The sequence below is a fragment of the Oryx dammah genome, unplaced genomic scaffold (genome assembly GCF_014754425.2).
Source record: "Oryx dammah isolate SB20612 unplaced genomic scaffold, SCBI_Odam_1.1 HiC_scaffold_19, whole genome shotgun sequence".
NCBI lineage: Eukaryota > Metazoa > Chordata > Mammalia > Artiodactyla > Bovidae > Oryx > Oryx dammah.
This window is the reverse complement of record NW_024070203.1, coordinates 36332696-36358382: the sequence shown is the minus strand read 5'-3', so window position 1 is coordinate 36358382 and position 25687 is coordinate 36332696. Positions and strand designations below refer to the sequence as shown.

Sequence of the window (25687 nt, the reverse complement as noted above, 5' to 3'; positions counted from 1 at the left end):
GGGAATAAAATATTACAAGTCAGCATTTTCTCTTATCTTGTCCTCCAAAGGCAGTTCCTACCAGAGCTCACAAACACGGGCCTCATTGTCCTGGGTTTTCTTTATTCTCCTGATGCAAGGTCAGCTCTTGGAGGCGACACTACCCCAGTTTTTGAGTATTTCATTTTTCGGAAGGAAATAATTAACACTGACTGGGCACGTACTCAGGTCCAGAAACAATGTTACTCCACTTTACAAACGTGGAAAGAAACTGAGGCTTTTTGGAGGAAAGTCAGTGTTCTTAGGTCTGTTGTTTACTCACTAAGGCCTGTCTGACTCTTTTGCAACCCCATGGACTATAGCCCATCAGTTTCCTCTGTCGATGGGATTTCCCAGGCAAGAATACACGGAGTGGGTGGCCACTTCTGTAAATGTTCTTACTCTATTTGGAGACACTTGGATGAATCCTGAGAGTGATTGTTATGTGGACAGCTAGCAGCTCAAGAAAATGTGATGGAAACTTAACCATCTTTTCCTTTAGCATCTGCTTTCGTCTGGTGCCGTCAGCCAGATAATGACATCTTTGTTTACTTGACAGTGGGAGCCAGGCAACAGGGAAGGAAGATGCTCTGTCATAGATACCTTTTTTTTGAGATTTATTCCATGTTTTGCACGGGTACAGGAGTAATCAACAGCGTGATTCTTTAAGGAGGCATTTGGGACTTCGACAGATGATGCCTGAGAGCCACTTCATTAACGTGGACGCCAGTTTCCCCAGCATCATCAGTTCCTTTCTGGAGTAATATGTAGTGGACAGTGTGCCGGGAGCTCATGAGTAAGGCTGCAGATCTTGACCTCGATTCTGAATCGCTTTGGAAGAAGTAAAAAGCAAGCCTGAAAATGTCTATTTCAATAACTAACACTGATAATTCCCACTCTCACATTCAAAACTTTCAAAATAATCTATTTTCCCTTTGTCTCACTACTCAACAGGAACATAAAGTCAGAATTAGCCCTAAACTAAAATAGAAACATAAACCCCAAGTTCTATGGGCTCTTTTTGATTGCTTACTGCCTGCAGTTTAAGATTTTGTTTGCTTGCTGAAATATAAGGGACACCAAAAATTTAAATGAATAAAATCACAAACATTTATGAGGACATTAGAGAAATTTTAATCCAAAACACCTTTGGGCCCAATTTGAATTGACTGTGACCCATAATAACAAAGTAAAAAGTTTTGCATTTTACTATTTTGAAAACAGGCTTTTGTTTTGTTCTAATATTGTATCAAAAATTCCTTTTCATCTTTATTATTATTTTTACCTTTTCCTTCTCTTACTTTGGAAGAGAGAAAGTAATAAAGAGTAACAAAGAGAAAGCAATAAAGACAGACAAGCCACGCAAATATGTCTGGAATGAGGAATAACACCACAGATGAAGAACTTCAAGACTGGAATTATTTTCAGAGTTGTCACGTGACCTCAAAACCATCGTCATAAAAATAATTCACAGCACCAGTCTTTCAACTGACTCATTTCAGAGCAGAGGAAAGCCCAGAGTGGCCAAGTGACCTCTCCAAAGTCACACAGCAAAGCTGGTTCTAGATCTCAGATCTGCTAGCTGCCAGTCCAGTGCTCTATCAGATCATAAATTTCAAAAGCAACCCCCCATGAGCTCACAGTTTCATCAGCTTTTCTACTCATTCATTATCCCACACAGCATGGACACGTCTTGATGAATCAACTCAACTTTATATTAATACAAGTGTTAGTTGCTCAGTCATGTACGACTCTTTGAGACGCCATGGACTGTAGCCTGCCAAGCCCCTCTGTTATTTCCCAGGCAAGAATACTGGAGTGGGTTGCCATTTCCTTTTTCAGGGGATCTTCCCAATCCAGGGATAGAAACCCCTGTTTCCTGCATTGACAGGCAGATTCTTTACTGTCTGAGCCACCAGGGAACCCCATATTAATACAAAACATGGCTCACAATGATCAAGAACATATTCTGCCTTTGGTCCACAGATACAGCTAGAATAAACCACTGAAGGCCATGAAATACTCTTAGGTTGTCTAACCTAGAAACATCTACTCTAAAAACAGAATTACTGGACTTTCTTGGTGGTCCAGTGGTTAAGAATCCATCTGGCAATACAGCAGACTCAGACACAGGTTTGATCTGTGGTCCAGGAAGACCCCACATGTTGCAAGGAAACTAAGCCTACGGGCCACAACTTGAGAGTAGCCTCCGCCCACCCCAACTAGAGAAACCCCATACGCAGCAACAGAAACTGAGCATAGTCAAAAGTAATTAAATTAATTTAATTATTTTACAAAATAAAAATAGAATTACCCTGTCTTATTCATAGTCCCTTGGACTGCAAGGAGATCAAATCAGTCCATCTTTAAGGAAATCAACCCTGATTATTCTTCGGAAGGACAGATGTTGAAGCTGAAGCTCCAATACTTTGGCCACCTGATGTGAAGAGCTGATTCACTGGAAAAGACCCAGATGCTGGGAAAGACTGAGGGCAGGAAGAGAAAGAAAGAACAGAGGATGAGATGCTTGGATGATATGCTCTGGGAGATAGTGGAGGACAGGGCAACCTGGTGTGCTGCAGTCCATGGGGTCAAGTGATCAAACAACAACAACTCATAGCCAAATCACAATCACAGCTTTGCTACAATACTTTTTTCCAAGTAGATTTTATAGCTAGCTATCAAGCAAAATCTCGGTATTCTAAAGCTTACAGAAGCAGTTTTTAAAGTAAGGATTTCAAACTAATTTACGACTACATCCATCAGTTTAGAAGATCTCTTGTTCTGTAAAACTGGAGTCATTCAAGAGCACTTAACCTACCCCAGTCAGCAGCTTATCATCACCAACAGTCACTAGTTGACTCCCCAGTAATTTACACTGAACAGCGGTGGGTGCAGGGGAACCAAAAAGCAGGAGAGGATGTTGTGTCCACTGCAGAGTGTCCACTGGGATCACTAGGGCGCCCTCACAGTGGTAGGGGAGTCAAGGTTTGCCTGTGATGGATGGATATATGTGCATGTGTGTTTAGAGGCATAATCAGTACCTTCACAAGTGGTTTTCCCAGAGATTATGAGTTGACAGAATCAGTAAAAAGTACATGTAGCAAAGCAAGGCAAGGAAAATTAACACAAGCCAAGAGATGACGGCAGTTCCTGCTATATATGTGCAAAAAAAGGAAAAGAAAATGGTGTAGGAAACAAAATGTCCATTAAAGATATTCCTTTCCTGAAAATATGTCAGCAAGAAACTACTTTCTTTATAATTCTCCACATTACCTCATTAATGGTATTAAAACTCAGAGAAAGACAACAACATAAAAAAAAAAAGAGAGAGAGAGAGGACTTTCCTGGTGGTCCAGTTGTAAGAATCCACCTTCCAGTGCAGGGGACATGGGTTCGATTCCTGGTCAGGAACTAAGATCCCATATGCCTCTGAGCAATTAAGCCTGTGAGCCACAACCACTGAAGCCCTCAGGCTCTAGAGCCCATGCTCCTTCAACAAGAGAAGGCTCTACAGTGAGAGGCCCACAGCTCCTCTCCACAACCAAAGAAAGCACAAGTGTAGCAATGAAGATCCAGCACAACCAAAAAAATAGACAGGATCTGAACACAAATTTTCAGCAAAGAAAACCAGTGCCAAGGGAGCACAGGGGCTCTGCTACATAACTAGTCAGTAGGAAATGCAAACTAAAACCTCAATGAGATGCTGCTGTATACTCATGAAAATGGCTAAAGTTACAAGGATAAAAACGTCAAGTGTTTTGCATGGACATGGAGCAACTAGGAGTCTCATACAATGTGTTTGTATGGGGATGGGGGTGTTAGTCGCTCAGACATACTCGACTCTTTTGTGACATTATGGACTGTAGCCCACCAGGCTCCTCTCTCCATAGGGATTCTCCAGGCAAGAATACTGGAGAGGGTTGCCATTCCCTTCTCCAGAGATCTTCCCAACCCAAGGATTGAACCTGCATCTCTCCTGTATCGCAGGCAGATTCTTTACTGTCAGGGCAGGGAAGCCCTAAGTCAAGGCAAACACACATCCCTGGAGCTACAGAATATAAAGGTGGTGACTCCCTAAGGAATCCAGGCAGTCGAAGCTGGACTACAGCGCCGGAACCAAAATATTTACCTGATGGAGACTCTTGAGTATTCTTCCATCAGCTGAGTTCAATCCTGCTCTCACACCTTCAGTAACCATGTGACCTTGAGTGAATAAACCTCTCAGAGGCCAGATTTCCTGGTCTGGAGATGGAGATAACTACAGCCAGGACCTCACAGGTCATCTTGAAGATTAAATGCCAACAGATCGCAAAGGAAGTAGCTAAAGAGGTGTTCACTCACTGGACGGGGCCTCGTAGCTGAGCCACCTCCTTCTGCCCACTTTTCATCAACAAATGGAAACAGTCCCTATTTTGGAGTTAGATGTTTCAGTAAAAACATGCGAAGATGCCAGGCACAGAAGAGTGACTCGATTATGAATCACTGATTTCTAAACATTCTGGAAAATTAACTTGTATTTCCCAAAAGGCAGGATCATACAGCTAGAGACATCTTCTTGAGATTCAAACTAAAAAGACCATAATCACCTCACTGTCAGGCTCCTCACATGCTGTGAACTCACCTTAAAAAGAGGGCTTTCATGTGTTTCAACAATTAATTTCTTTGGACTGAGTTGAAATAGATCTATTTCTCTAGACTTGACAAAAAAAGAGGCATATGAAAAGTTTCAATAAATTCACTCAGATGTGTTCTGTTCACTGATTCTCTACATACAGTAACACTTAAGTGAAAGTGAAAGTGAAGTCGCTCAGTCGTGTCCGACTCTTTGCCACCCCGTGGACTGTGGCCCACCAGGCTCCTCCGTCCATGGGATTCTCCAGGCAAGAATACTGGAGTGGGTTGCCATTTCCTTCTCAAACCCATAAATATCCAAGGTAGAATTTTCTGAAGAATGTCACAATGGAAAACCTGTAAAATGTTTCTAAGGTCTGTTTAGTCAAGGCTATGGTTTTTCCAGTGGTCATGTATGGATGTGAGAGTTGGACTGTGAAGAAGGCTGAGCGCCGAAGAATTGATGCTTTTCAACTGTGGTGTTGGAGAAGACTCTTGAGAGTCCCTTGGACTGCAAGGAGATCCAACCAGTCCATCCTGAAGGAGATCAACCCTGGGATTTCTTTGGAAGGAATGATGCTGAAGCTGAAACTCCAGTACTTTGGCCACCTCATGCGAAGAGTTGACTCACTGGAAAAGACTCTGATGCTGGGAGGGATTGGAGGCAGGAGGAGAAGGGGACGACAGAAGATGAGATGGCTGGATGGCACCACTGACTCGATGGACATGAGTCTGAGTGAACTCCGGGAGATGGTGATGGACAGGGAGGCCTGGCGTGCTGTGATTCATGGGATCGCAAAGAGTCGGACACGACTGAGCGACTGAACGGAACTGAATGTCAATGTCACAAAAATATTTTTAAACATAAATGCACCTAGTTTCAAATAATATATTAAAACAAATGTTGCCCATCTCAACTGTTCATTCTTCAGTTCAGTTCAGTTCAGTCGCTCAGTCGTGTCCAACTCTTTGCGACCCCATGAATCGTAGCACGCCAGGCCTCCCTGTCCATCATCAACTCCCTGAGTTCACTCAGACTCACGTCCATCGAGTCAGTGATGCCATCCAGCCATCTCATCCTCTGTCGTCTTAACGCTCTTCAAAATGGTACTCTGACACACAGCTTACTATACAAATATTTTTTAAACCTAGCACGGTTATTAATTGCTTGCAATCCAATTATATACATTGTCATTTTCCAGGGTTTTAATGATTCTGAGTTAGTAGCTGGAAATTGACTTCCCTGGTGACTCAGATGGAAAGTGCAATGTGGGATACCCAGGTTTTATCCCTGGGTTGGGAAGCTCTCCTGGAGAAGGAAATGGCTACCCACTCCAGTATTCTTGCCTGGAGAATTCCATGGACAGAGGAGCCTGGCAGGCACAGCCTATGGGGACACAAAAAGTTGGACACAACTGAGCGACTAACACACAGCTGGAAATAATAGCTCATTTAGAAGAGATTAATAAAATAACAAAACAAATAGAGTTTACAGTGGTTCCCTGACTGAGCACCAGCCGAGATGGGTGGGATGGTTATTTAGACGGAAGAACGTAAATATAAACCAGAATGATCTTGACATATTCTGTGGGACTAATATGCTAATATGCTATGCAGAGGTGCTTCCTTCCTTCAAAAATTTTAAACTTGTACAAAACCAGAGACTTCCCAAATCCAAAATAAACTAAGAGAGATTTTCTTTTTAGTCAACACGGTTCTTCCAAAGTCACTGTATTTACAATCTCACTTGATTTACAAAAATAAACTCAAATTGGATTAAAGACCTAAATATAAGATAGGAAACCATAAAACTCCTAGAAGACAACAAAAGCAAAACACTCTTTGACATGACTTGTAGCAATATTTTCTTATATCTGTCTCCTCCGGCAAAGGAAATAAAAGCAAAAATAAACAATTGGGGCCTAATTAAATTTAAAAGCTTTTGCACAGCAAAGGAAACCATCAACAAAACAAAAAGAAAACTTCCTGAATGGGAGATAATATTTGCAAACGATTCATCTGATAAGCGGTTAATATCTAAAATGCATAAGGAGTTCACACAACTCAGTATCAAAATAACAAACAACACACTTAAACAGTGGGCAGAGGATGTGAATGAATAAGTGTTTTTCCAAAGAAGACACACAGATGGCCAACAGGCACATGAAAAGGTGCTCACCAGCACTAATCACCAGAGAGAAACAAAGCAAAACCACAATAAGCTATTACCCCACACCTGTCAGAATGACTATCATCAAACACCATAAATAACAAAAGTTGCTGCGGATGTAGAGAAAAAGAAAGACTTGTACTCTGCTGGTGGGAATGTAAACTGGTTCAGCTACTGTGGAAAGCAGTGTCAAGGTTCCTCAAAACACTGAAAAAAAAAAAAAAAAAAAAAAAACCAAATCACTTTGTACTTCTCCATCCAGCAGAACCTACTGTAGAAACATGTATTTTGTAGTTACTCAAATCTTTATGTGCAAAATCTCTTGCTAACCTACATTATGAAAAACATTTCTGTCGAGAAAAAAAACAGGGATAAGGAACCCACTAAAACCTAAGATAGAAAGCATTTATCTTTTCTGGAAGCTGATATTTAAATTTTCTTTCATTTTTTTCTACTATGGTAAAATACACAATACATAAAACTTGCCCTCTTAACTGTCTTTAAGTGTACAGTTCAGTGGTATTAAATACGTCACAATGCTGTACACATCACCACTATCCATCTCCAGAATACCTTTTATCTTGTAAAACTGTAACTCCAGACCTATTAAACAATAACTCCCCATTCCCCCTTCCTTCCTCAGCCCCTGGCAACCATTCTAATTTCTGTCTCCATGATTTGCCTGGGCATTTCGTACGAGTGGAATCATACTGTATGTCTTTTTGTGATGGGCTTATTCCAATTAGCATAATGTCCTCAAGGTTCATCCATGTTGTAGCATATGTCAGAGTTTCTTCCCTGTTTAAGACTAAAGAGTCCTGCATTGTGTATCAGCCACATTCTGATTAGTCATTCATCATTTGATGGACACGAATTGCCTCCGCATTTTAGCAGTTGTGAATACTGCTGCTGTGAACACGGGTGTATTCAAACAAGGATCTCTTCTAGACCTTACTTTGGATTCTTTTGGGTATATATTCAGAAGTGGAATTACTGGGTCATATTATGATTATACTTCTATAAATTTTAATTTTTAAATGACTATTAAATAAGTCACTATGTTCCTTGAAAACCAAAAATAGAAATTATGTAATACTATTCAAATAATCCTAGTATATCATGCCAAGAAATTATGTCAACAAATTTCTGTTTTCTGCTTTGATTATAAACTGGCAAACTTCCATCCTCTTGGGCATCTATTAAATACCAAGTAAGAGATAGTGTTGATGAGATTCAAATCTTTTTTTTTTCCCTTAAAAAATTAGTCTACACGATATAGTCAATGTTGGACTACAGGAGCTCCAAGAATCACTTAAGTTGTTTGAAAGGCACACACTCCTTATGTTCACTGAGAATGTGGGCACAGTTTTCCCACATTATTATTATTATTACTATTTTTTGATCCTTAGGAGAACAGACCTGTTTCACAACCCTGAGGTTTGGGCTCTCCAGTCTAGGTGAGAAATATAACTGGAGTCTCCTTCAAGGGCTTTCCAGAGCAGGTGGCAATAATTTCAGGCCAAAGGATCTCTACTTTCAGCTTCCTCTTAAAAACAAAAAAAAAGCTATTCTTCTCATTAATAAGCATGTGGAGAACAGCGCCAACAATACTGGTATTTTCTGCTCCTCTACAAAAATTCAGCATGATGTTAATAAAATGTAATATAATCTACTGGGTACTTTTTTTGTTAACACTTAAACACAAGCTTTATTGAGGCATCATGTTTTATATTTTTATACTTTTTTAATTGTGGGAAAATATGTACAACATAGAATTTACAATTGTAACTGTTTTTAAAGATATGGTTCAGTGACATTAGGTACTTTTGCACTGTTGTGTGACCATCACCACCAAACATTTCTAGACTGCTTCATCTCAAAAAACTGAAATCCTGTACCCATTAAGTATTAAAGTCTGTTCCCCTCTCTCCTTGTGTGTGTGCTTAGTCGTGTCTGACTCTGCAACCCCATGGACAGTACAGCCCACCAGGCTCCTCTGTCCATGGGATTCTGCAGGCAAGAATACTAGACTGGGTTGTCATTTCCTTCTCCAAGAGATCTTCCTGACCAGGGGTAGAACCTGGTCTCCTGCAGTGCAGGAGGGTTCTTTACCGTCTGAGCCAGCAGGATAGTCCCTCTCTCTCCTGCCCCTAACAACCACTACTCTACTCTCTCTCCCTCTTTCTAGGACTCTGACTCCTCTAGGTACTTCCTATGAGCAGGAGGAGACAGTAGAAGTCCTTTTCTGACTGGCATACTCCACTCAGCACCATGTCCTCTGGGTTCATTCAGCGCCCAGGGTAGCAGGTATCTACTGGGCACTTCTTACTTTTCAAGTCACAGGAAAACGGCCTTCAGGATGGAAATGTACAGCCAGGTGCTTCTCACTCAGCAGGGCCACAAAAACGGAGGGGCTGAATATGCATTGGGCTTCCTAGTGACTCAATGGTAAAAAACACACCTGCCAATGCAGAAGACATGGGTTTGATCCCTGGGTTGGGAAGATCCCGTGAAGGAGGAAATGGCAACCCACTCCAGTATTCTTGTCTGGGAAATCTCATGGACAGAGAAGCCTGGCAGGCAACAGTCCACGGGTTCACAGGAGTCCGACATGACTTGTAAACAACAAAAAAATATACATCACTGTGTTTACAACAGAAAGAGCCTGACTGCACTGGCCACCTCCAGAAAAACGAGCATCACCAGCCCTGCAGAAAGCTGCTCTCAGTCCCTCTCTCCCTGGTACACCCCTCAACCTGTCGATGCTGTCCCCCTAGCACGTGAGCAAGGAGAGCTATGAGCCAGGCTAGTGGCATGTCTCTAAAATAAGTCAGGGCGCAATTTTGTAGAGGACTTAACTTTTTTTTTTTTGAGGACTTAACTTTTTATATTCAATGTCTCCTGTAGGCTATTAATATCTTTAGAGCTTTGGGAAATTAATATCAGTATAAAGGACTGGCAGGGAAAGACTGACACTACGAGTAAACATCAAATTAATGGCTCTATTACATTTAAGGCAGTTCTGCTAAATTGCATGGTAAGAAATATAGCTTGCTCCATAAAACAGAGGATTTACTGTACGATCTTTTGTAGCATTTTTTGGGCTGTTTGGCTCTTTTATGTAAGCCTTACTTTTCAGCTAAATTGCATGTTTCACAGTCTTTGAATTCTTTCATGTCTATCATGTTCTACTCTCAAAACAATGTCCATGATAAAGTAGATGTTAGATAAAATATTACTGGTTGAACAAGAAGTGATTGACAAAACAATCTAACACATAAAAAATAAATTGATTCATCATCAAAGAAGTGTTTGAACTAGGTAGTATTTATAACTTGGTGGTTAAAGGTGTCTGTTTTACAGTCAAACCATCCAAATTTGGATCTCAGTTCTGCTTGGGGTTGTTCTAAATTAAATGGCAATACATTTAACACCAGTGATTTGGAACCTGAAAGATGGTAAATAATCACTCCTTTCAACCATTACTACTAAGGAATGCCATTGCGATGGACTGAATGTCTTCCCTCAAAATTAATACATTGAAATCCTGAACCCCAAAGTGATGGTATTGGGAGGTGGTTAGGTGGCAAGGATGGGGCCCTCAAGAACAGGATTAGTGCCCTTATCAAAGAGACCCCAGAGAGCTTCCTTGCATCTTCTGCCAAGCAAGAACTCAGAAACAAAAAGAGTGTTGTCATGAACAAGAAGTTAGCCCTTATGGTACATGGAATCTGCCTACACCTTGACCTTGGATTTCACAGTCCTCAGACCTATGATAAATAGATCTGTTCTATTTCTTACTGTCTGAGGAGCCCCTTAAAGCAACCACAAAGCTATGAATGCACTCTATTTCTGAATCTTTAACTCTTACTGTTCTCTGACCTACATTTGATGAGTCAGTTACATAAAGGAAAAGGAGTTTGTCTCAGGGCAAGTTTGAGAGAACAATGCTTGATTTTACTTTTTATTCCCTTTCAGATATCTTGTTCTGTTGGCAGCGGTGGCTCATTTGAATAGCACAGGTATCACAGATTTCAGTCTTGGGAAAAGGAAAAATTAGAAGAATGTCACTCATACACTCAGCTGGGCAGTGATCATCTGCCAGTGCTTTCCAGTCAATCCAGGGCCAGAGGGCAAGGGAACTCACTGGCTGACTTCTCAGTTTCAGGCATTTACTTTAAGAATGCATATATATGGGTTCCCCTGGTAGCTCAGTGGTAAAGAATCCACCTGCCAATGCAGAAGACACAGGAGATGTGAGTTTGAGCCCTGGGTTGAGAAGATCCCTGGAAGAAGTAAATAACAACCCACTCCAGTATTTTTGCCTGGAAAATTCAATGGACAGAAGAGCCTGGCAGGCTACAGTCCACAGGGCCACAAAGAGTTGGACACAACTGAACACACACACACACACTATTGATACTAACAACTGAGCACACACACACACACACAAACTATTGATACTATGTATAAAATAGATAACTAATGAGAACTTGCTATAAGGACAGAGAACTCTACAAAATGCTCTATGGTGACCTAAATAGGAGGGAAATCCAAGGAAGAGAGGATATATGTATATGCGTGGCTGAGTCACTTCACTGTACAACAGAAACTAACACAACACTGAAAAGCAACTATACTCCAGTGAAAATTAATATTAAAAAAGAAAGAGCCTGCACTCTCCAAGAAGTGAAACAAACAAAATATTATACTTCAATCTACTATTTTATTCATGACTCCTGGAATACAATTTTTTAAATTACAAAATATATAAAGAAATAGGAAACTGTGATCCATAATTAAGAATGAACAGTTAAGAAAAAGAGAATTTCTACTCCATTAATGAAATGAGTAGTTGGGGACTTTAACTATAATAAATATGTTAAAAAATTTATAGGAAAATAAGTATATAATGGGAGAAGAGATTGGTTATTTTAGGACAGAATAGAAACTCTAAAATAGAACTAAATAAAAATCTAGGGCTAAAAATACAAGATTTGAAATAAATTTACTAAGTGGGTTTGCTAATTGGACACTGCAAAAGAACAGGTCAGTAACCTTACATTCTCCAAATTAAACAGAGAAAAAGAACAGGAAAAAAAGAACTAAGTATCAATGATTTGAGAATTAATATCATTTACTGAGATAACAAGTACAGTAATTAGAGGAGAGAAAAGAGAACAATAGGATTAAAATATTTCAAGAAATATGAACAAAATGTTCTAAATTTGAAAAAGTCATCCCACCAACTCAAGCAGCTCAATAAATCCCAAACAGGTAAATACCAGGAAAACTAGACCCATCTATATGATAGTCTAACTGCTAAAAATAAAACATAGAAACAACTTTTAAAAAGCAAGGAGAAAAGACACACAGCAGAACAAAAATAAGGATGCTCAACTTCTCATCAGGGCCCAGGGAAACAGTGGAACAGCAGAGGGACTTGCCAGGTGGTCCAATGGTTAGGACTCCACCTTCCAAGGCAAGGTTGTGGGTTTGATCCCTGGTCAGGGAAATAAGATCCCACATGCCTCATGGCCCAAAAAAACAAAAAGTAAAACAGAAGCAGTATTGTAACAAATTCAATAAAGACTTCAAAAATTGTTTACATAAAAAAAAATCTTTAAAAAACAAGGAATGGAATAGCATAGCTAAAGGGCTAAGAGGAAAAATAATGCTGCCAATCTTGAATCTTATATGTGGCAGAATTATCCCTCAAAAATGGAGGCAAATGAAAGAAGTTTCCAGTTAAACAAAAGCTGAACTCTGTTCCTAGCAGACCCACACTGCACTAAATGACAGAGAAAGTCCTTCAGGTTGAAGGGAAATAGTACCAAATGGAAAAACTGAAAAATACAGGAAGGGATGAAGAGAACAGAAAAGATAAATGCGGGGATAAATGTTTTTTAAAGTATCTTAAAAAAATTTTTTTTAAGTTACAAATGTAACTCAGACTTTAGCTTCATTCTGAGAGATCTGAATGTCCACTTCTTACTCTATCCTGATCTCCATCAGGAAGAAATAGCTTGCACTCCCAAGAAGTGAAACAAAACATTCTTTAAAAAGGTATCTGGCTGTAAAGCAACCTATAATAATACGCATGTGTGCCTGTGTGCTAAGTCGCTTCAGTCACGTCCGAGTCTTTGCGACCCTATAGACTGTAGCATGCCAGGCTCCTCTGTCCGTGGGACTCTCCAGGCAAGAATACTGGAGTGGGTTGCCAAGCCCTCCTCCAGGGGATCTTCCCCAACCAGGGATGGAACCTGTGTCTTTTCTATCTCCTGCACTGGCAGGTGGGTTCTTTACCACTGAGCCACCTGGGAGCCCACAGAATAATACATGTAGAAGTAAAATGTATGACAAGCCCACAAAGGACGGGAAGAAGGTAACTGGACTCAGTCCTTCGACCTTGTCCTGCCCACCTGGCTAGAAGTTCTGTCCGAATCTCTCCCTGACCAGCTCCCCACGGCCAGCCCATCCCTTCACCTACCAACACCCACCTTTCCCCAAGAGGAAGGAAGACTGGACTGCATCCAGGTGGGACCCTCTTCAGGGAAGCCTCCTTGGGTGTGTCGCCTCACCCCACATTCTGCACCTGTGTGTCTGCTCATGGCATCCACATCTCCTGGGGGCCCAGAAGCTGGCGCCTGGCACATCCTGGCACCAGGAGGCACCTCAGGACAAAATCCCTGGAGTTGGGCAGCGAGCCAGTCTGAGACAAGGAAGGATCACCCTTCTGGCGCTTCCCTGAACAAGAAGTTGACCTCTAACCAAAACAAAGAGTATCCAGGAAAGGCCCCTGGGGAGGGTGAACTGAGCTCTCCCTAACCCACCAACAGCAGCATCAACCCACCTGCCATCCACCTTGGATGCAGTTCCTCCAGGTGACTGTGGTCCTGGCAACCCCTGACTGCAGCCTCCAAGACTCTTGAATTCCCAGAGAAATGCAACAGTGGGAAACCTTTATCCTTTGGGGCCACTACGTTTTGGGGTCACTGGTTATGCAACAGTAGGCAACACAGATTGCATGTCAGCTCCCAGTGTTCTTTGTGGCCAGGGCAATCATTTATCTAAAAGTATCTATTTCATAGATAAAAAGATCATCAAAAAGGCACAGAGAATACCTGTTCTGGTTCTCTCTGGCTCCACTCACCAAAGAGAAGGCGGATAGCTCAGATTCTAAAATTGTTTAAAAGATACCCTAGTTTCTATTTTGTGAGGTATTTAGATTAAATGGGTCAACTATATAATTAAACCATAAAAATAGAATGAATTGAATGATATAATAAGAAATAGTTCAACTTTCTATGAGTCAAATTTATTTCCAAATGGGATTTATTTTAATTATAGAATACACATTTTACTAGGTGTCACTTTAAATCCTTGTAACTTGGAAAAAAAAGTTTCAGCTCACTGAGGGCAATTTTACTTAAGGACCTAAGACTAAATTTAGAAACTACCTTCACTCTATTTATTTAAATTTAATCAATTTAATAGCATCTAACTGACTTTTGTTGAAATAAGAAAAAGTATTCCAAGAATGTAAACTTTATGTACTCTAAAACAGTTTTTGAAAAGAGCCAATCTGTCTGAAAGGAGGAACAGCATTAACTCAGCTAAAAATATTAAAAGTCCCCAAATTTGGCGCTTCCCAGGTGGTGCTAGTGGTAAAAAACCCCCCTGCCAATGCAGGAGACAAAAAAGCAAGGGTTTGATCTCTGGGTCAGGAAGATCCCCTGGAGGAAGAAATGGCAACCCACTCTAGTATTCTTGCCTGGAGAACCCCCATGGACAGAGGAACCTGGCAGGCTACAGTCCATGGGTTTGCAAAGAGTGGGACATGACTGACCAACGTAGCACATAGCACAAAGATGTTATTTCAGAAAAACATTTTTTAAATCTAAGGCAATAAGTACATTTTCATGGCCCAGAGTCTTGATGTTAATTAACAAAGACATCTTATACTGAATACATTTTAAAATATTTTATGAACTCTGAATATGTCCAAGAACAGATTTCCATTATAATCATAAAGAAAATATGAAGATCATAGTTTTGCTTTTGAAGGCCTTCAAATGTTTACTAAATGGCACCCCCAAAAGCAAATCATAACTGAATTGATATTTTCACTATGAAAATGCACACAGACTAAAGACAAAAGCAAAATGCTTAGAGAAGAACATACACGTCCACAGCTTATTAAACAGCAGTGTTATATTAAAAATTACCCACTTTGTTTCAGATTCATGGTGAGAAAGTTAGAGCCTGTGACACACAGGTCATCTCCTCCACCCCAGGGAGAGCTTTTATAACCCTTTCTGTCTTCGCAGCATTTTCCCTACAAGACACTCAACCTCAATCACCAACCCTCCAGGACCCTGCAAAGTTGTGTGGTGCCTAGAGAATCTCAAATGAAGCATCTGGCAACCTTTAGATTAAATGCTTCAGGTAGTATGTATGTATGTATCTGTGTGTCTGTGAGCATGCTCAGTCTCTCAGCCATATGTAACTCTTTGCAACCCCACGGACTACGTAGTCCGCCAGGCTCCTCTGTTCATGGGATTTCCCGGCCAAGAATACTGGAGTGGGTTGCCATGCCCTCTTCCAGGGGATCCTCCCAACCCAGGGATCAAACCCAAATCTCCAGTGTCTCTTGCACTGGCAGGCGGATTCTCTACGACTGAGTCACCTGGGAAGGCCCTCAGGTATCATATCATTTGATTTTTCAAAAATGCTACTGTTAAAGGAATTTGGAATATAAAACACATGCATTAACTGAATCCAGAAATCGTATGTTTTCCTTTCCTATAACTGAGATGAACACTGGGAAGCCATCATTTGGCTTTGAAAACTGTACAATTGACTGATACTATTAACTGAATGGACTGAGGTCTTCATTTCAATTTGCCCAAGCAGGATTTCCTATTTATATATATATTTCTACTTGTGTTTTTTGTAAATCATGGTTTTCAAAAGTTAACAGATTTTGACATTATTTAATACATTGAACTTAATCATGATGAAATTATATTAGCCAAAATAGAATACCCAAAACTTTGAATAGTCACTTGTGATTATCACAAGTTCTCAATTAAGAATTGGTAAGGAAACACTCAATGCAAAACAATTTAATTCACTAAAGATATCATGATAGTATTAAAATTTTTTTCAATGATATTTGTTTACTCACAAAAGGAAAAAAAGAGGACTTTGCCCAGATCAGTGGTTCAGTAACAGCAGGGACTGTGTTAAAAATGCAAATTCTCAGGGACTTCCCTGGTGGTCCAGTGGCTAAGACTCCATGCTCCCAATGCAGAGGGCCTGGGTTCAATCCCTGGTCAGGGCCCTAGATCCCACATGTTGCAACTAAGACCCTGTGCAGATAAAATAAATAAAAATTAATAGTTTTTTTTAAAAATGCAAATTCTCAGGGCTTCCAAAACTCAGTGAATCAAAAACTCTGGGAAAAGACCAGCAACTATTTAACCCTTCAGGCGACTGATGAGCTAAGTCTGAGAATCATGGCCCAGACACAGGGCTCCTAAAGCTACCTCTGCATCACAGTCATCCTGGAGACCACCTGGGCAGCCCCCCAACTCCATTTCCACTCGGATGCTCCAGAATCCCAAGTGTGTAATGGGTTCCACAGGGCGGACCACTGGAGCAGATGACCCCGAAGGGCCTTTCGAGGAAGAACTGTGACACCAAGTTCACCCTGAGGGCTCCCATTCTGCTTGACTCTCTGCCAAGCCAGACAGAAAACAAAAGTGTCGCCCTGCAGACAGGAGGCCAGGATCTCAATTCACAGATACTCCTGTCTCCAAGAGACACAGGGCCTGGCCTCCTTTCCAGCTGGTAACAAACGCCCCAGGATTGAAGGCCGGCCACTTCGCTCCACCCCTTCTCCACTCACAGGCATTTATCAGTTTATTTTGGTGTTAAAGAGAGGTATGACCTTGTTTTCCAACAACGATGCACCGCTGAGACAGGGCCCTGAATAGATTCTGTTAAATCTACCGTGGAGCTGACTCTGAGCTTCTGAACAGGAGGCAACATATTCAAAGAAAAGATGGAACTGGAAATGGCAACCACAAAGGCAGGTTATGGGTGAGGTGGACACGAGTCAGGGTTGGAACACTCTGGGCTCAGCGTGGGGAAAAGAGCACTGACTGTCCACAACCCCTTCTGGACCTCTGCTTGCCCGATCCACCAACAGCCCCTCGCAGCTTGAGGGGGCAGGGGGCAGAGGGACACCCCAGGGTAGAGTGGACCCCAGGACATCTCGGGAGAAGCCACGGGCAGAGATCTCCAGCTGGGAAGACAAGGATGGGGAGGCTGACTCCATCCTGCCAGCCCGGGCTGGGTGTGAGTGGTGAACAGCATGACCCCAGGAAAGGGGAGCCCAGGCTAGGAGACCAGTGGGGGCCTCTCTGACTGCCCTGGCTCCCTGAGTACAGGCACCAGACCAGCTCTTCCCCTTGCCAGCACCTCAAAGAGGCCATATCAGCTCCTGACAACCACGTTACATGGGACCATAGTAACACCACCCTACAGGCTGTTCTCAGAAAAAAATGAGGTACCCCCAGGGGACCCTGAGCAGCTCTCCACAGGCACAGGAGCCCAGAGGCCTGCCTGCTGGGTACTGCAACCACCCAAACATACCCACAGAGTACCTAGCTCGTGGCCCAGAAATCTAATCAAACCCATCTTTGAGATATTCTACCCAAGAGATAACTAAACTGTAAAAATTCGGCCTCATCCCCCTTTACATAGGACTCAACAAGTCTTGTAATGTTTAACAGAAAAAAAAGTAACCTCCAATTTTTTTTTCTCATCTACAAAAAAATACATAAATAAATCAGAAAGCTGCTCATCGCTGATCTAAGTATTTAATATGAAAGCTTTGATAAGGTCAAATATAAAACTCTTAGCATCCCAAGGTAAAGAGTTCAAAAAACTAACGTCTAAACCAAACATTAAGAAAGCCTCTAGTTTTACTTTAAATCGGCCTTCTTCCCCAAAAGATGTGAGATACCTTTAAGAAAAAAGAAAAGAAAATATGAAACAAACAGAAAATTTAAAAACTTCAGGACTTAGAGAAAATTAAAGCATAGAAACAGGGCAAAATACAGAAGAAATCACACAAAAATTCCTTCTAAGTTGCTATAGTTGAGCTTCATTTCTGCCTAAAGTTTATTGATTGTCATCAAATTATTTGTCTTTTGTGTTTTTCACAAATCTGTAAGCATGTCAAGTGTCGAGCACAGTGGGTAATAACTCAGGACATATTGACTACACTTCCACCAAAATACAGGTAGCAATGTCATATGGCCACTTCTGGAATATCCTGCAACCCAGGTGATGAGCAGGACAGACAGGGGGACTGCTGCCTCAGGAAAGTGATCCAAGCAGAGTCTAAGATAACTCCACGCCACCTGAATGTGGCCTGCACCCGCTTCCCACACATGTGGAATATCAAAGGTGAGGGAAACAGGGCCATGGATGGGCTACATCAACTCTGAAAAGAATTTCCCACCAGCCTCTTAGATTGCTAAGAGCTCAGAAGATCAACGCATGCGTGCAGACTCAGTCACTCAGTCGTGTCCGACTCTTTGCGACCCCATGGACTGTAGCCCACCAGGCTCCTCAGTCCATGGGATTCTCCAGGCAAGAATCCTGGAGCAGGTTGCCATTTCTTACTCCAAGGGACCTTTCTGATCCAGAGATCGAATAGGTCTCTTATGTCTCCTGGCATTGGCAGGTGGATTCTTTACCAGAGCCACCTAGGAAGGCCCAGAAGGTCCATAATTTCCAACTACAGTTCCAGAACCCTGACCAGATGCAGAATCATCCACTTCTATATGGATGCAGCCAAATAGGGACCCAGTGGGCAAAGCCAGAATGATCTTTCAAAAATAATAGCTTGAAGGTCACTCTAGAGGTCAGGGACAATGTATCATTAGTCCTCACGCCCAGCACCCAGTCAGCATGGTGCCTGAGCAAACACACCCTCAACACGCGTGATGGATGAATGAGCTGCCGACCAGGGCTGGTGTGGGTAACATTTTCCAGACTACCCAAACCTAATTGAACTAGACCTCTTCACAAATGACTCTCATTTATGAAACAAGCACTATGGGAAGTCTGAGAGCATCTCCCAGCCTGTTCTCAACACAACCATCAACACAAGTTATTCTGGGAACTGAGTTAACCAGCCACAGAGGCAGCCACACCATTAAAACAACTTCATGCTCCCCAAACTGTCCTCAAGCTTATCGGAGGAGAACTTGTCTGATCTCCTAGCCTCGTAACCTTATAAAAAACAAATGAGGCTCACTTGGCACGATCTGTTCTTGCCTTTAGTTCTCACTACTTCCTTTCCTACGAGTGCCCAGCCATCTGCTCCACACTATGCTGTAGGATGCTGCCAAGGATGTGAAGGAAAAGCCATGAATCGTAGAGTCTAGAACAGCATCCTCCCAGGAAAATGCAACGCAAGTCACAAACGCTAACCGTGTATGTTCTTTTAAATTTTCTTGTGGGTAACATGCTAAGTCGTTTCAGTCATGTCCCACTCTGCGAACCTGTGGACTGTAGCTTGCCAGGTTCCTCTGCCCATGGGATTCTCTAGGTAAGAATACTGGAGTGGGTTGCCATTTCCTTCTCCAGGGGATCTTTCCAACCCAGGGATTGAACCTGTGTCTCTTATGTCTCCTGCATTAGCAAGCAGGTTCTTTACCACTAGTGCCACTTCTTGTGGCTATAGCAAAAATTAAAAAAAAAAAAGGTGAAATCATTTTGATAATCTATTTTACTTATAAACTTGATAATATATTTTAATAATACTATATTATCAATCCAAAACAGGTGAAGTTATTTTGACAATATATTTTATTTGTAAGCTTGATAATATATTTTAACAATAATATATTATCTGTCCAAAATAGTATCACATAAACATGTAATATAAAAATTATTCATGAACTATTTTACATGTTTTTTCCAAGCAAATCTTCAAAATGTGATATTTTATGCCTGGAGGATATCACGATTGAGGCCAGCCACCAAGCCAGTACCCAGAAGTCAAATGCGACCAGTGGTCAATACACTGGACAATGCAGGGCTAGGATCTCTTGGCGTTTTCTGAAGAATCAGGGCATTTAATTCTGGCATCTCTTGTCTTCTCCATAATCTCTCAGGATATTATCAATACTGGTATCTTCATCCTATCTTCAAATTTCCCCTGCACCAGAGAGGCCCTTGGCCTTGATCTTGAGATGCAAACCACCCTCAGGGCAGCAGAGCGGACTCGGACACAAGCAGATACTCACATAAAGCTGTGAGATACAATTCCTGTCCCTCCATTGAATCCCGCAGTAGCGATAAGGCAGAGACATACTTTTACGCCTTTGCATTCGAGTTACTTGGGCTTCCGAGGTGGCTCAGCAGTGAAGAACCTGCCTGCCAAAGCAGGAGACCCAAGAGATTTGGGTTCGGTTCCTGGGTTGGGAAGATCCCCTGGAGAAGGAAATGGCAACCCACTCCAGTATTCTTGCCAGGAAATCCCATGGACAGAGGAGCCTGGCGGGCTGCAGTCCATAGAGTGGAAAAGAGTCAGACTCGACTGGGTGCGCGTGTGTGCATTCAAGTTACTTGAACATCACAAAAGGTGTGATTGTTTATTGTTTTTTTATTTAGACCACATGAGGTCAAGGAAAATAACTAAAGATGAGGCATAACAGAGCCTTTTAGGATGATCAGGAGGGCATAAAGCAGAGAGAGGAAGCAGCAGAGGCAGTGCCAGGCAAAGCCCAGGGAAGTGGCTGCAGAGGTCCCATGGCCAAGGCAGGGCAGCCCTGGATGGTGGGTTAACAAGACTTTGTCCTGGGCACTTGAGTGGGGCCTGGGGTGGCCAGGCAATGTTACAAGTGGGTGACACAGCTGATTCAGAGGAAGCACAGTGGAGGCAGGAAAGGGAAGACGGTGGAGGCAGGGCTGTCAGTCAGAGAGGAAAAGAGGACCAAGGTCTGAGCTGTGAGGGAAGGCACACCAGGAGCAGGGGAGATTATCTCAGAGTCAGATGGAGGGGGAAACCCAGAGAGGATGTCAGAGGGGACTAGGGTTCTTACTGCAGGATCAGGGTGATGGTGAGCTCCAAGCATCAGCTGGCAGGAACATGGGCTGAAGAATACTGGCCAGACTTCTGCCCTCAGTCCGGAGGCCTCTCCAGCTCAGCTCAGGCGGGGAACTCTGGTCAGGCGCAGCCTCAGCTCAGATGCAGTAGAGGGGGCAGGAGATGGAGGGGAGAAGTCACTACTTCCCAAAGGCGAGCTTTTCGTGGCTCTCACACAGTCGCTTCATTAGATCACAAAGCATTAAACATCTATGAGCACAGACAAAAGCTGTCTTGCTTACTACTAGGTTTGCTATTTTAGGTTTGAGAAATTTACCCTCTTAATAGCAGAGGGAAGTTTCTTAAGGGAGCTTTGCTACTTTTCAAAATGCAAGGAAAAAATAGCTTTTGATACAATATTCCCTCGGTATTACTTTTTGTTCAAAGAGGGGGTGGAGGGGTCAAAAAGTAACAGTGAAAAGAAAAAGGGACAAAGCTTTACTTTTTTCTCTTGTAAAGACGAATCTGTGCTTTGTGGATGCTGCAGCCCCCATGCCAAGTGAGCAACACTGTGATGCGTGTGACCCCAGTCACATGGACACTTTCCACGAGGACAACAGGGCATTTCAGATGATGGACGTGGCTGGAAGAGGTCACGTCAGTTCTCCCACGATGAGCAGAAACTTGGAGGCAGAACTAGGGAAAGGAAGCTCTAAGAGACGGCTGAGATGGAGATGAAGCTCTGCAGGAGGTGCCCAGAGGCTCAGAGCCACCAGAGCTTCAAGCAAGACAAGTGAAATCCACCCCACCAGGGAGCGTTCATGGTCCCCGGTAAACAGCAGACACTCAAGCATACATGAGTATGGGGGCCACACCACTGGATTCTAAGGGCTACAAAGAAATGGAAGTGGCGTCAGTCACTATTGACACCACTAGTTACCACATCAGTTGCATCTGACTCTTTGTAACCCCATGAACTGTCGCCAGCCAGGCTCCTCAGTCCATGGGATTTTCCAGGCAAGAATACACCCAAGCCAGGTGACGTTTGGAGCTCACCATCATCCCGATCCTGCAGTGAGGACCCCAGCCCCCTTGGACATCCTCTCTGGGTTTCCCCCTCCATCTGATTCTGAAATATCTCCCCTGCTCCTGGTGTGCCTTCCTCAACAGCTCAGGTCTTAGTCCGCTCTTCCTCTCCAGCTGATACCCCTACCTGGGCCTTCTTCCTTTTCCTACCTCCACTATGCTTCTTTCTCCAGTGGATTCCAGGTCTTCCCAACCCTGGGATCGAACCCACATCTCTTGTGTCTCCTGCATTGACAGGTGGGTTCATTACCCCAGCACCACCTGGGAGGCAGTTACTACATCAGTTAGCCAAAATCTGAGCACTGGTTTTGGAAAACAGCTCAGTAAAGCCTGGCATCCATGTTCTAATGGTGAAACATGGAAGGAGAAAAGAGCTTAGCTCTATTTACCTTTGGCCTCAGCCAGTCTCATCTAAGGGGATTAGGATCCTAGACAAAACTCTTGTCTGGAGTTTAATAAAGACCCGAAAGTCAACCTCCTGGAACCTGCTAAGGCCACACCACCTGATTCCAAGGGCTACCCACCACAGTCAAGGTTCCCAGGCTTGGTACCAAAGTGCTGCCTGTGGTCGTTTCTAGTCTCAAACCAACTCATGATCCAGACAGGAGCAGATAAGGAACCTCAGGAAAGCCCAGACCATTCTAAATGAGTCGATCTAAATGTGAGCTCTGGGAGAAATGAGTATGTTTTGGTTATATGCGACTAATCAGTTGTTGCCCTCCCCAGTGTGGGTGGCCTGCCTCATCGGTGGAGGACCTGAATCCCACAAGGCAGGTAAGGGGTAATATCTCTCTGTACCTGGCTGAGCTGAGACCCAGTCTCCCCCACCCTCCCTCGGGGCTGACCCCTTGTCTCTGCTGCATCTCCTGCTGCAAACGAAATATTCCAGGACCTCTCAACCTGCAAAACTGCCAAGAGCCAATTTATTAAAATAAACTTCGTTGAGATCAAGATTGAGATCCTACTGGTTCTGCTTCTTTGGAGAACCCATATCAACACAAGGTATACGTGAATAGTCAATACTATCTGGTAAAATGAAAAATCCAAAGTAATGTGAAGGTCCTTAAGACCTAATGTACAGCACAGGGAACTCTACTCAATGTCATGGGGCAGCCTGGATGGGAGGGGAGTTTGTGGGAGAATGGATACATGTATATGTGTGGCTGAGTCCCTTTGCTGTTCACCTGAAACCATCACATTATTTGTTGATCGGCTATATTCCAGTGCAAAATAAAAAGTTAAAAAAAATTTTTTAATAAATTCAGAAAGGTAAATTTCAGTGATAAACATAAAAGTTTTGGGGCAGGAGAGTTGTTCATCTAACTGAGAGCACCCTTCTCCTGTCCTCAGGTATAGGATATTGTTCCATTTTAAACCACTGAGGGAGAAGGGCTTTATATTTTAAATTGCAAGCTAATAGATGTTCTTTTTCTCATCTAAATAAATACATAAATAAAATGAAGATCCTTAAGTATTCCTGAGACAAAATGTATAAGAACATGTGATAACGTCTTGGTTTCCTTAATTAAAAGGGTGTGGTCTGGAGAAGGCAATGGCAACCCACTCCAGTACTCTTGCCTGGCAAATCCCATGGACTGAAGAGCCTGGTGGGCTGCAGTCCATAGGGTCGCTAGGAGTCAGACACAACTGAACAGCTTCACTTTCACTTTTCACTTTCCTGCATTGGAGAAGGAAATGGCAACTCACTCCAGTGTTCTTGCCTGGAGAATCCCAGGGACCAGGGAGCCTGGTGAGCGGCCGTCTCTGGGGTCGCACAGAGTCGGGCACGACTGAAGCGACTTAGCAGCAGCAGCAGCAGCAGGGTGCGGTCTCTTGATCATGAACTCAATTCACTTCCACACCTTTTGGGAAAGAGCCAGAGAAACTACAGAGCTTTTCAACAGCTGAATGCTTCGCGCTGAGATTCTACTGGAAAAGGCACATGGAAATAGCAATGGAGGATTAACAACTGAAGAGGTTCGGATGTGTGTCTGTGGATTCTGAAAGGAAAAATTCCTGGGGGAGAAATCCAATAAGCACACCTGGCCAGGTGAGCTGGAACCCTTCACGCTGCGGTGAGGGCAGGGTGGCTCCTACTCAGGGAAACGTGGCCGCTGCAAAGCTCACGCTGAGCATGGGGGTTACAGCTGGAGAAGTGTAACCCCGCTCAGACTGCCCGCCATGCACAGTACTCCGGGGGCTTCCCAGGTGGCCCAGTGGTAAAGAGTCTGCCAATACAGGAGACACAAGAGACGTGTGTTTGATCCCTGGGTCAGGAAGATCCCCTGGAGAAGGAAATGGCAACCCACTCCAGTATTCTTGATTGGGAAATCCCTGCAACAGAGGAACCTGGTGGGCTACAGTCCATGGGGTCACAAAGAGTCAGACATGACTGAGCATGCACACACCCACGCATGGGACTCCCATCATTTGTATGGAAAATTCACTTAAAACCAAGTTCCAAGTACTTCCCTGACGGTCCAGGGATTAAGAATCTGCCTTGCAAGGCAAGGGATACCAGTTTCATCCCTATACTGGGAAGGTTCCACATGCTGTGAGCAGTGAAGCCCGTGTGCCACAACTACTGAGCCTGTGCTCTAGAGCCCGAGAACTGCAACTATTGAGCCTGCAACTACTGCAGGCACAGGCTCTGGGCTCTGCAATAAAAGAAACCACCACAGTGAGCAGTCTGCACACCACAACTAGAGAAAGCACCCACACAGCAACGAAGACCCACCCCAGCCAAAAAAAAAAGAAAAAGAATTCCAAACAATGCAGGTAGACTGCATATATCCTCCAGCATGACCTAACAGAATATTTCAACTTTCCACAAAAAATAGATTTTGTATGACTCTGCAATGCTCTCCCCTACACAAGTTGTAAATATAAATTCACTAACAAGGATTAGAAAAATAATCTCTGTTAAATTATAGAACTAAGTTATGAGACAGCCAGTCTATCCCCTGAAAGATGGTGGCCACTTGGACCAAAAAGTGTAAGAAGGCTGGTTAGACATCGAGTCTTGTTGTAGGTTAAAACAAAGCCTACAGGTGCTGGGAAGAGCACCCAGGACTAGTCGAATTCCAGACCACCACAATGATTTCTCTTCTTCCTTCAAGGTCACTGAATAAGAACAAAACTCACCGGGAAGAAAAAACATCTGATTCTTAAAATCACAACGTTCCAATCAGTGATTATTTGAATGAGCATTGGCCACGGATAAGACTAAAAGGATTTTAAAAATCCCCAACTCATAGTCAAGTGTACAGAGAACCTTCCAACTCACCTTGTTCTAACTATGTAGTCAAAACAGAAGTGCTGTCAGGGGTCACTGGTATTTCCCAACACCACTGAGTTCCCAGTTTCCAACTGTCCATTTCTGATGGAAACGGTGGCCCCCTGAGAGCCAGGGATTGGAAGATGATTAATATTTTTCATGTGGGTGAGTAAACAGGCTCACCCATCTAGGATGGTTGGAGGGTTTGCATGAGAATTTGAAAATATCCTTGCATTTTATGTGCTAAACTTCACCCAAAGACTATAGTCAACAAGCAAGCACTGGGAAAGATGAAAGCCTAGAGAAGAACATACCAATATTCTTATTTCCAAAATGATTTCCTTTTCAAAAAAATACAAAAACATAGCATCAAAATCAGTGAAGCAACAAAAGCCATTATAATGGATAC

The 25687-nt window shown here is 42.9% G+C and overlaps 1 protein-coding gene across 1 annotated transcript in view; it reads right to left on the bottom strand.

Annotated features, from left to right (window-relative positions):
* FAM110B (family with sequence similarity 110 member B) overlaps positions 1-25687 on the bottom strand; it is a 145675-nt gene that overhangs the window by 112456 nt on the left and 7532 nt on the right. The gene's annotated exons all lie outside the window — the stretch shown is intronic.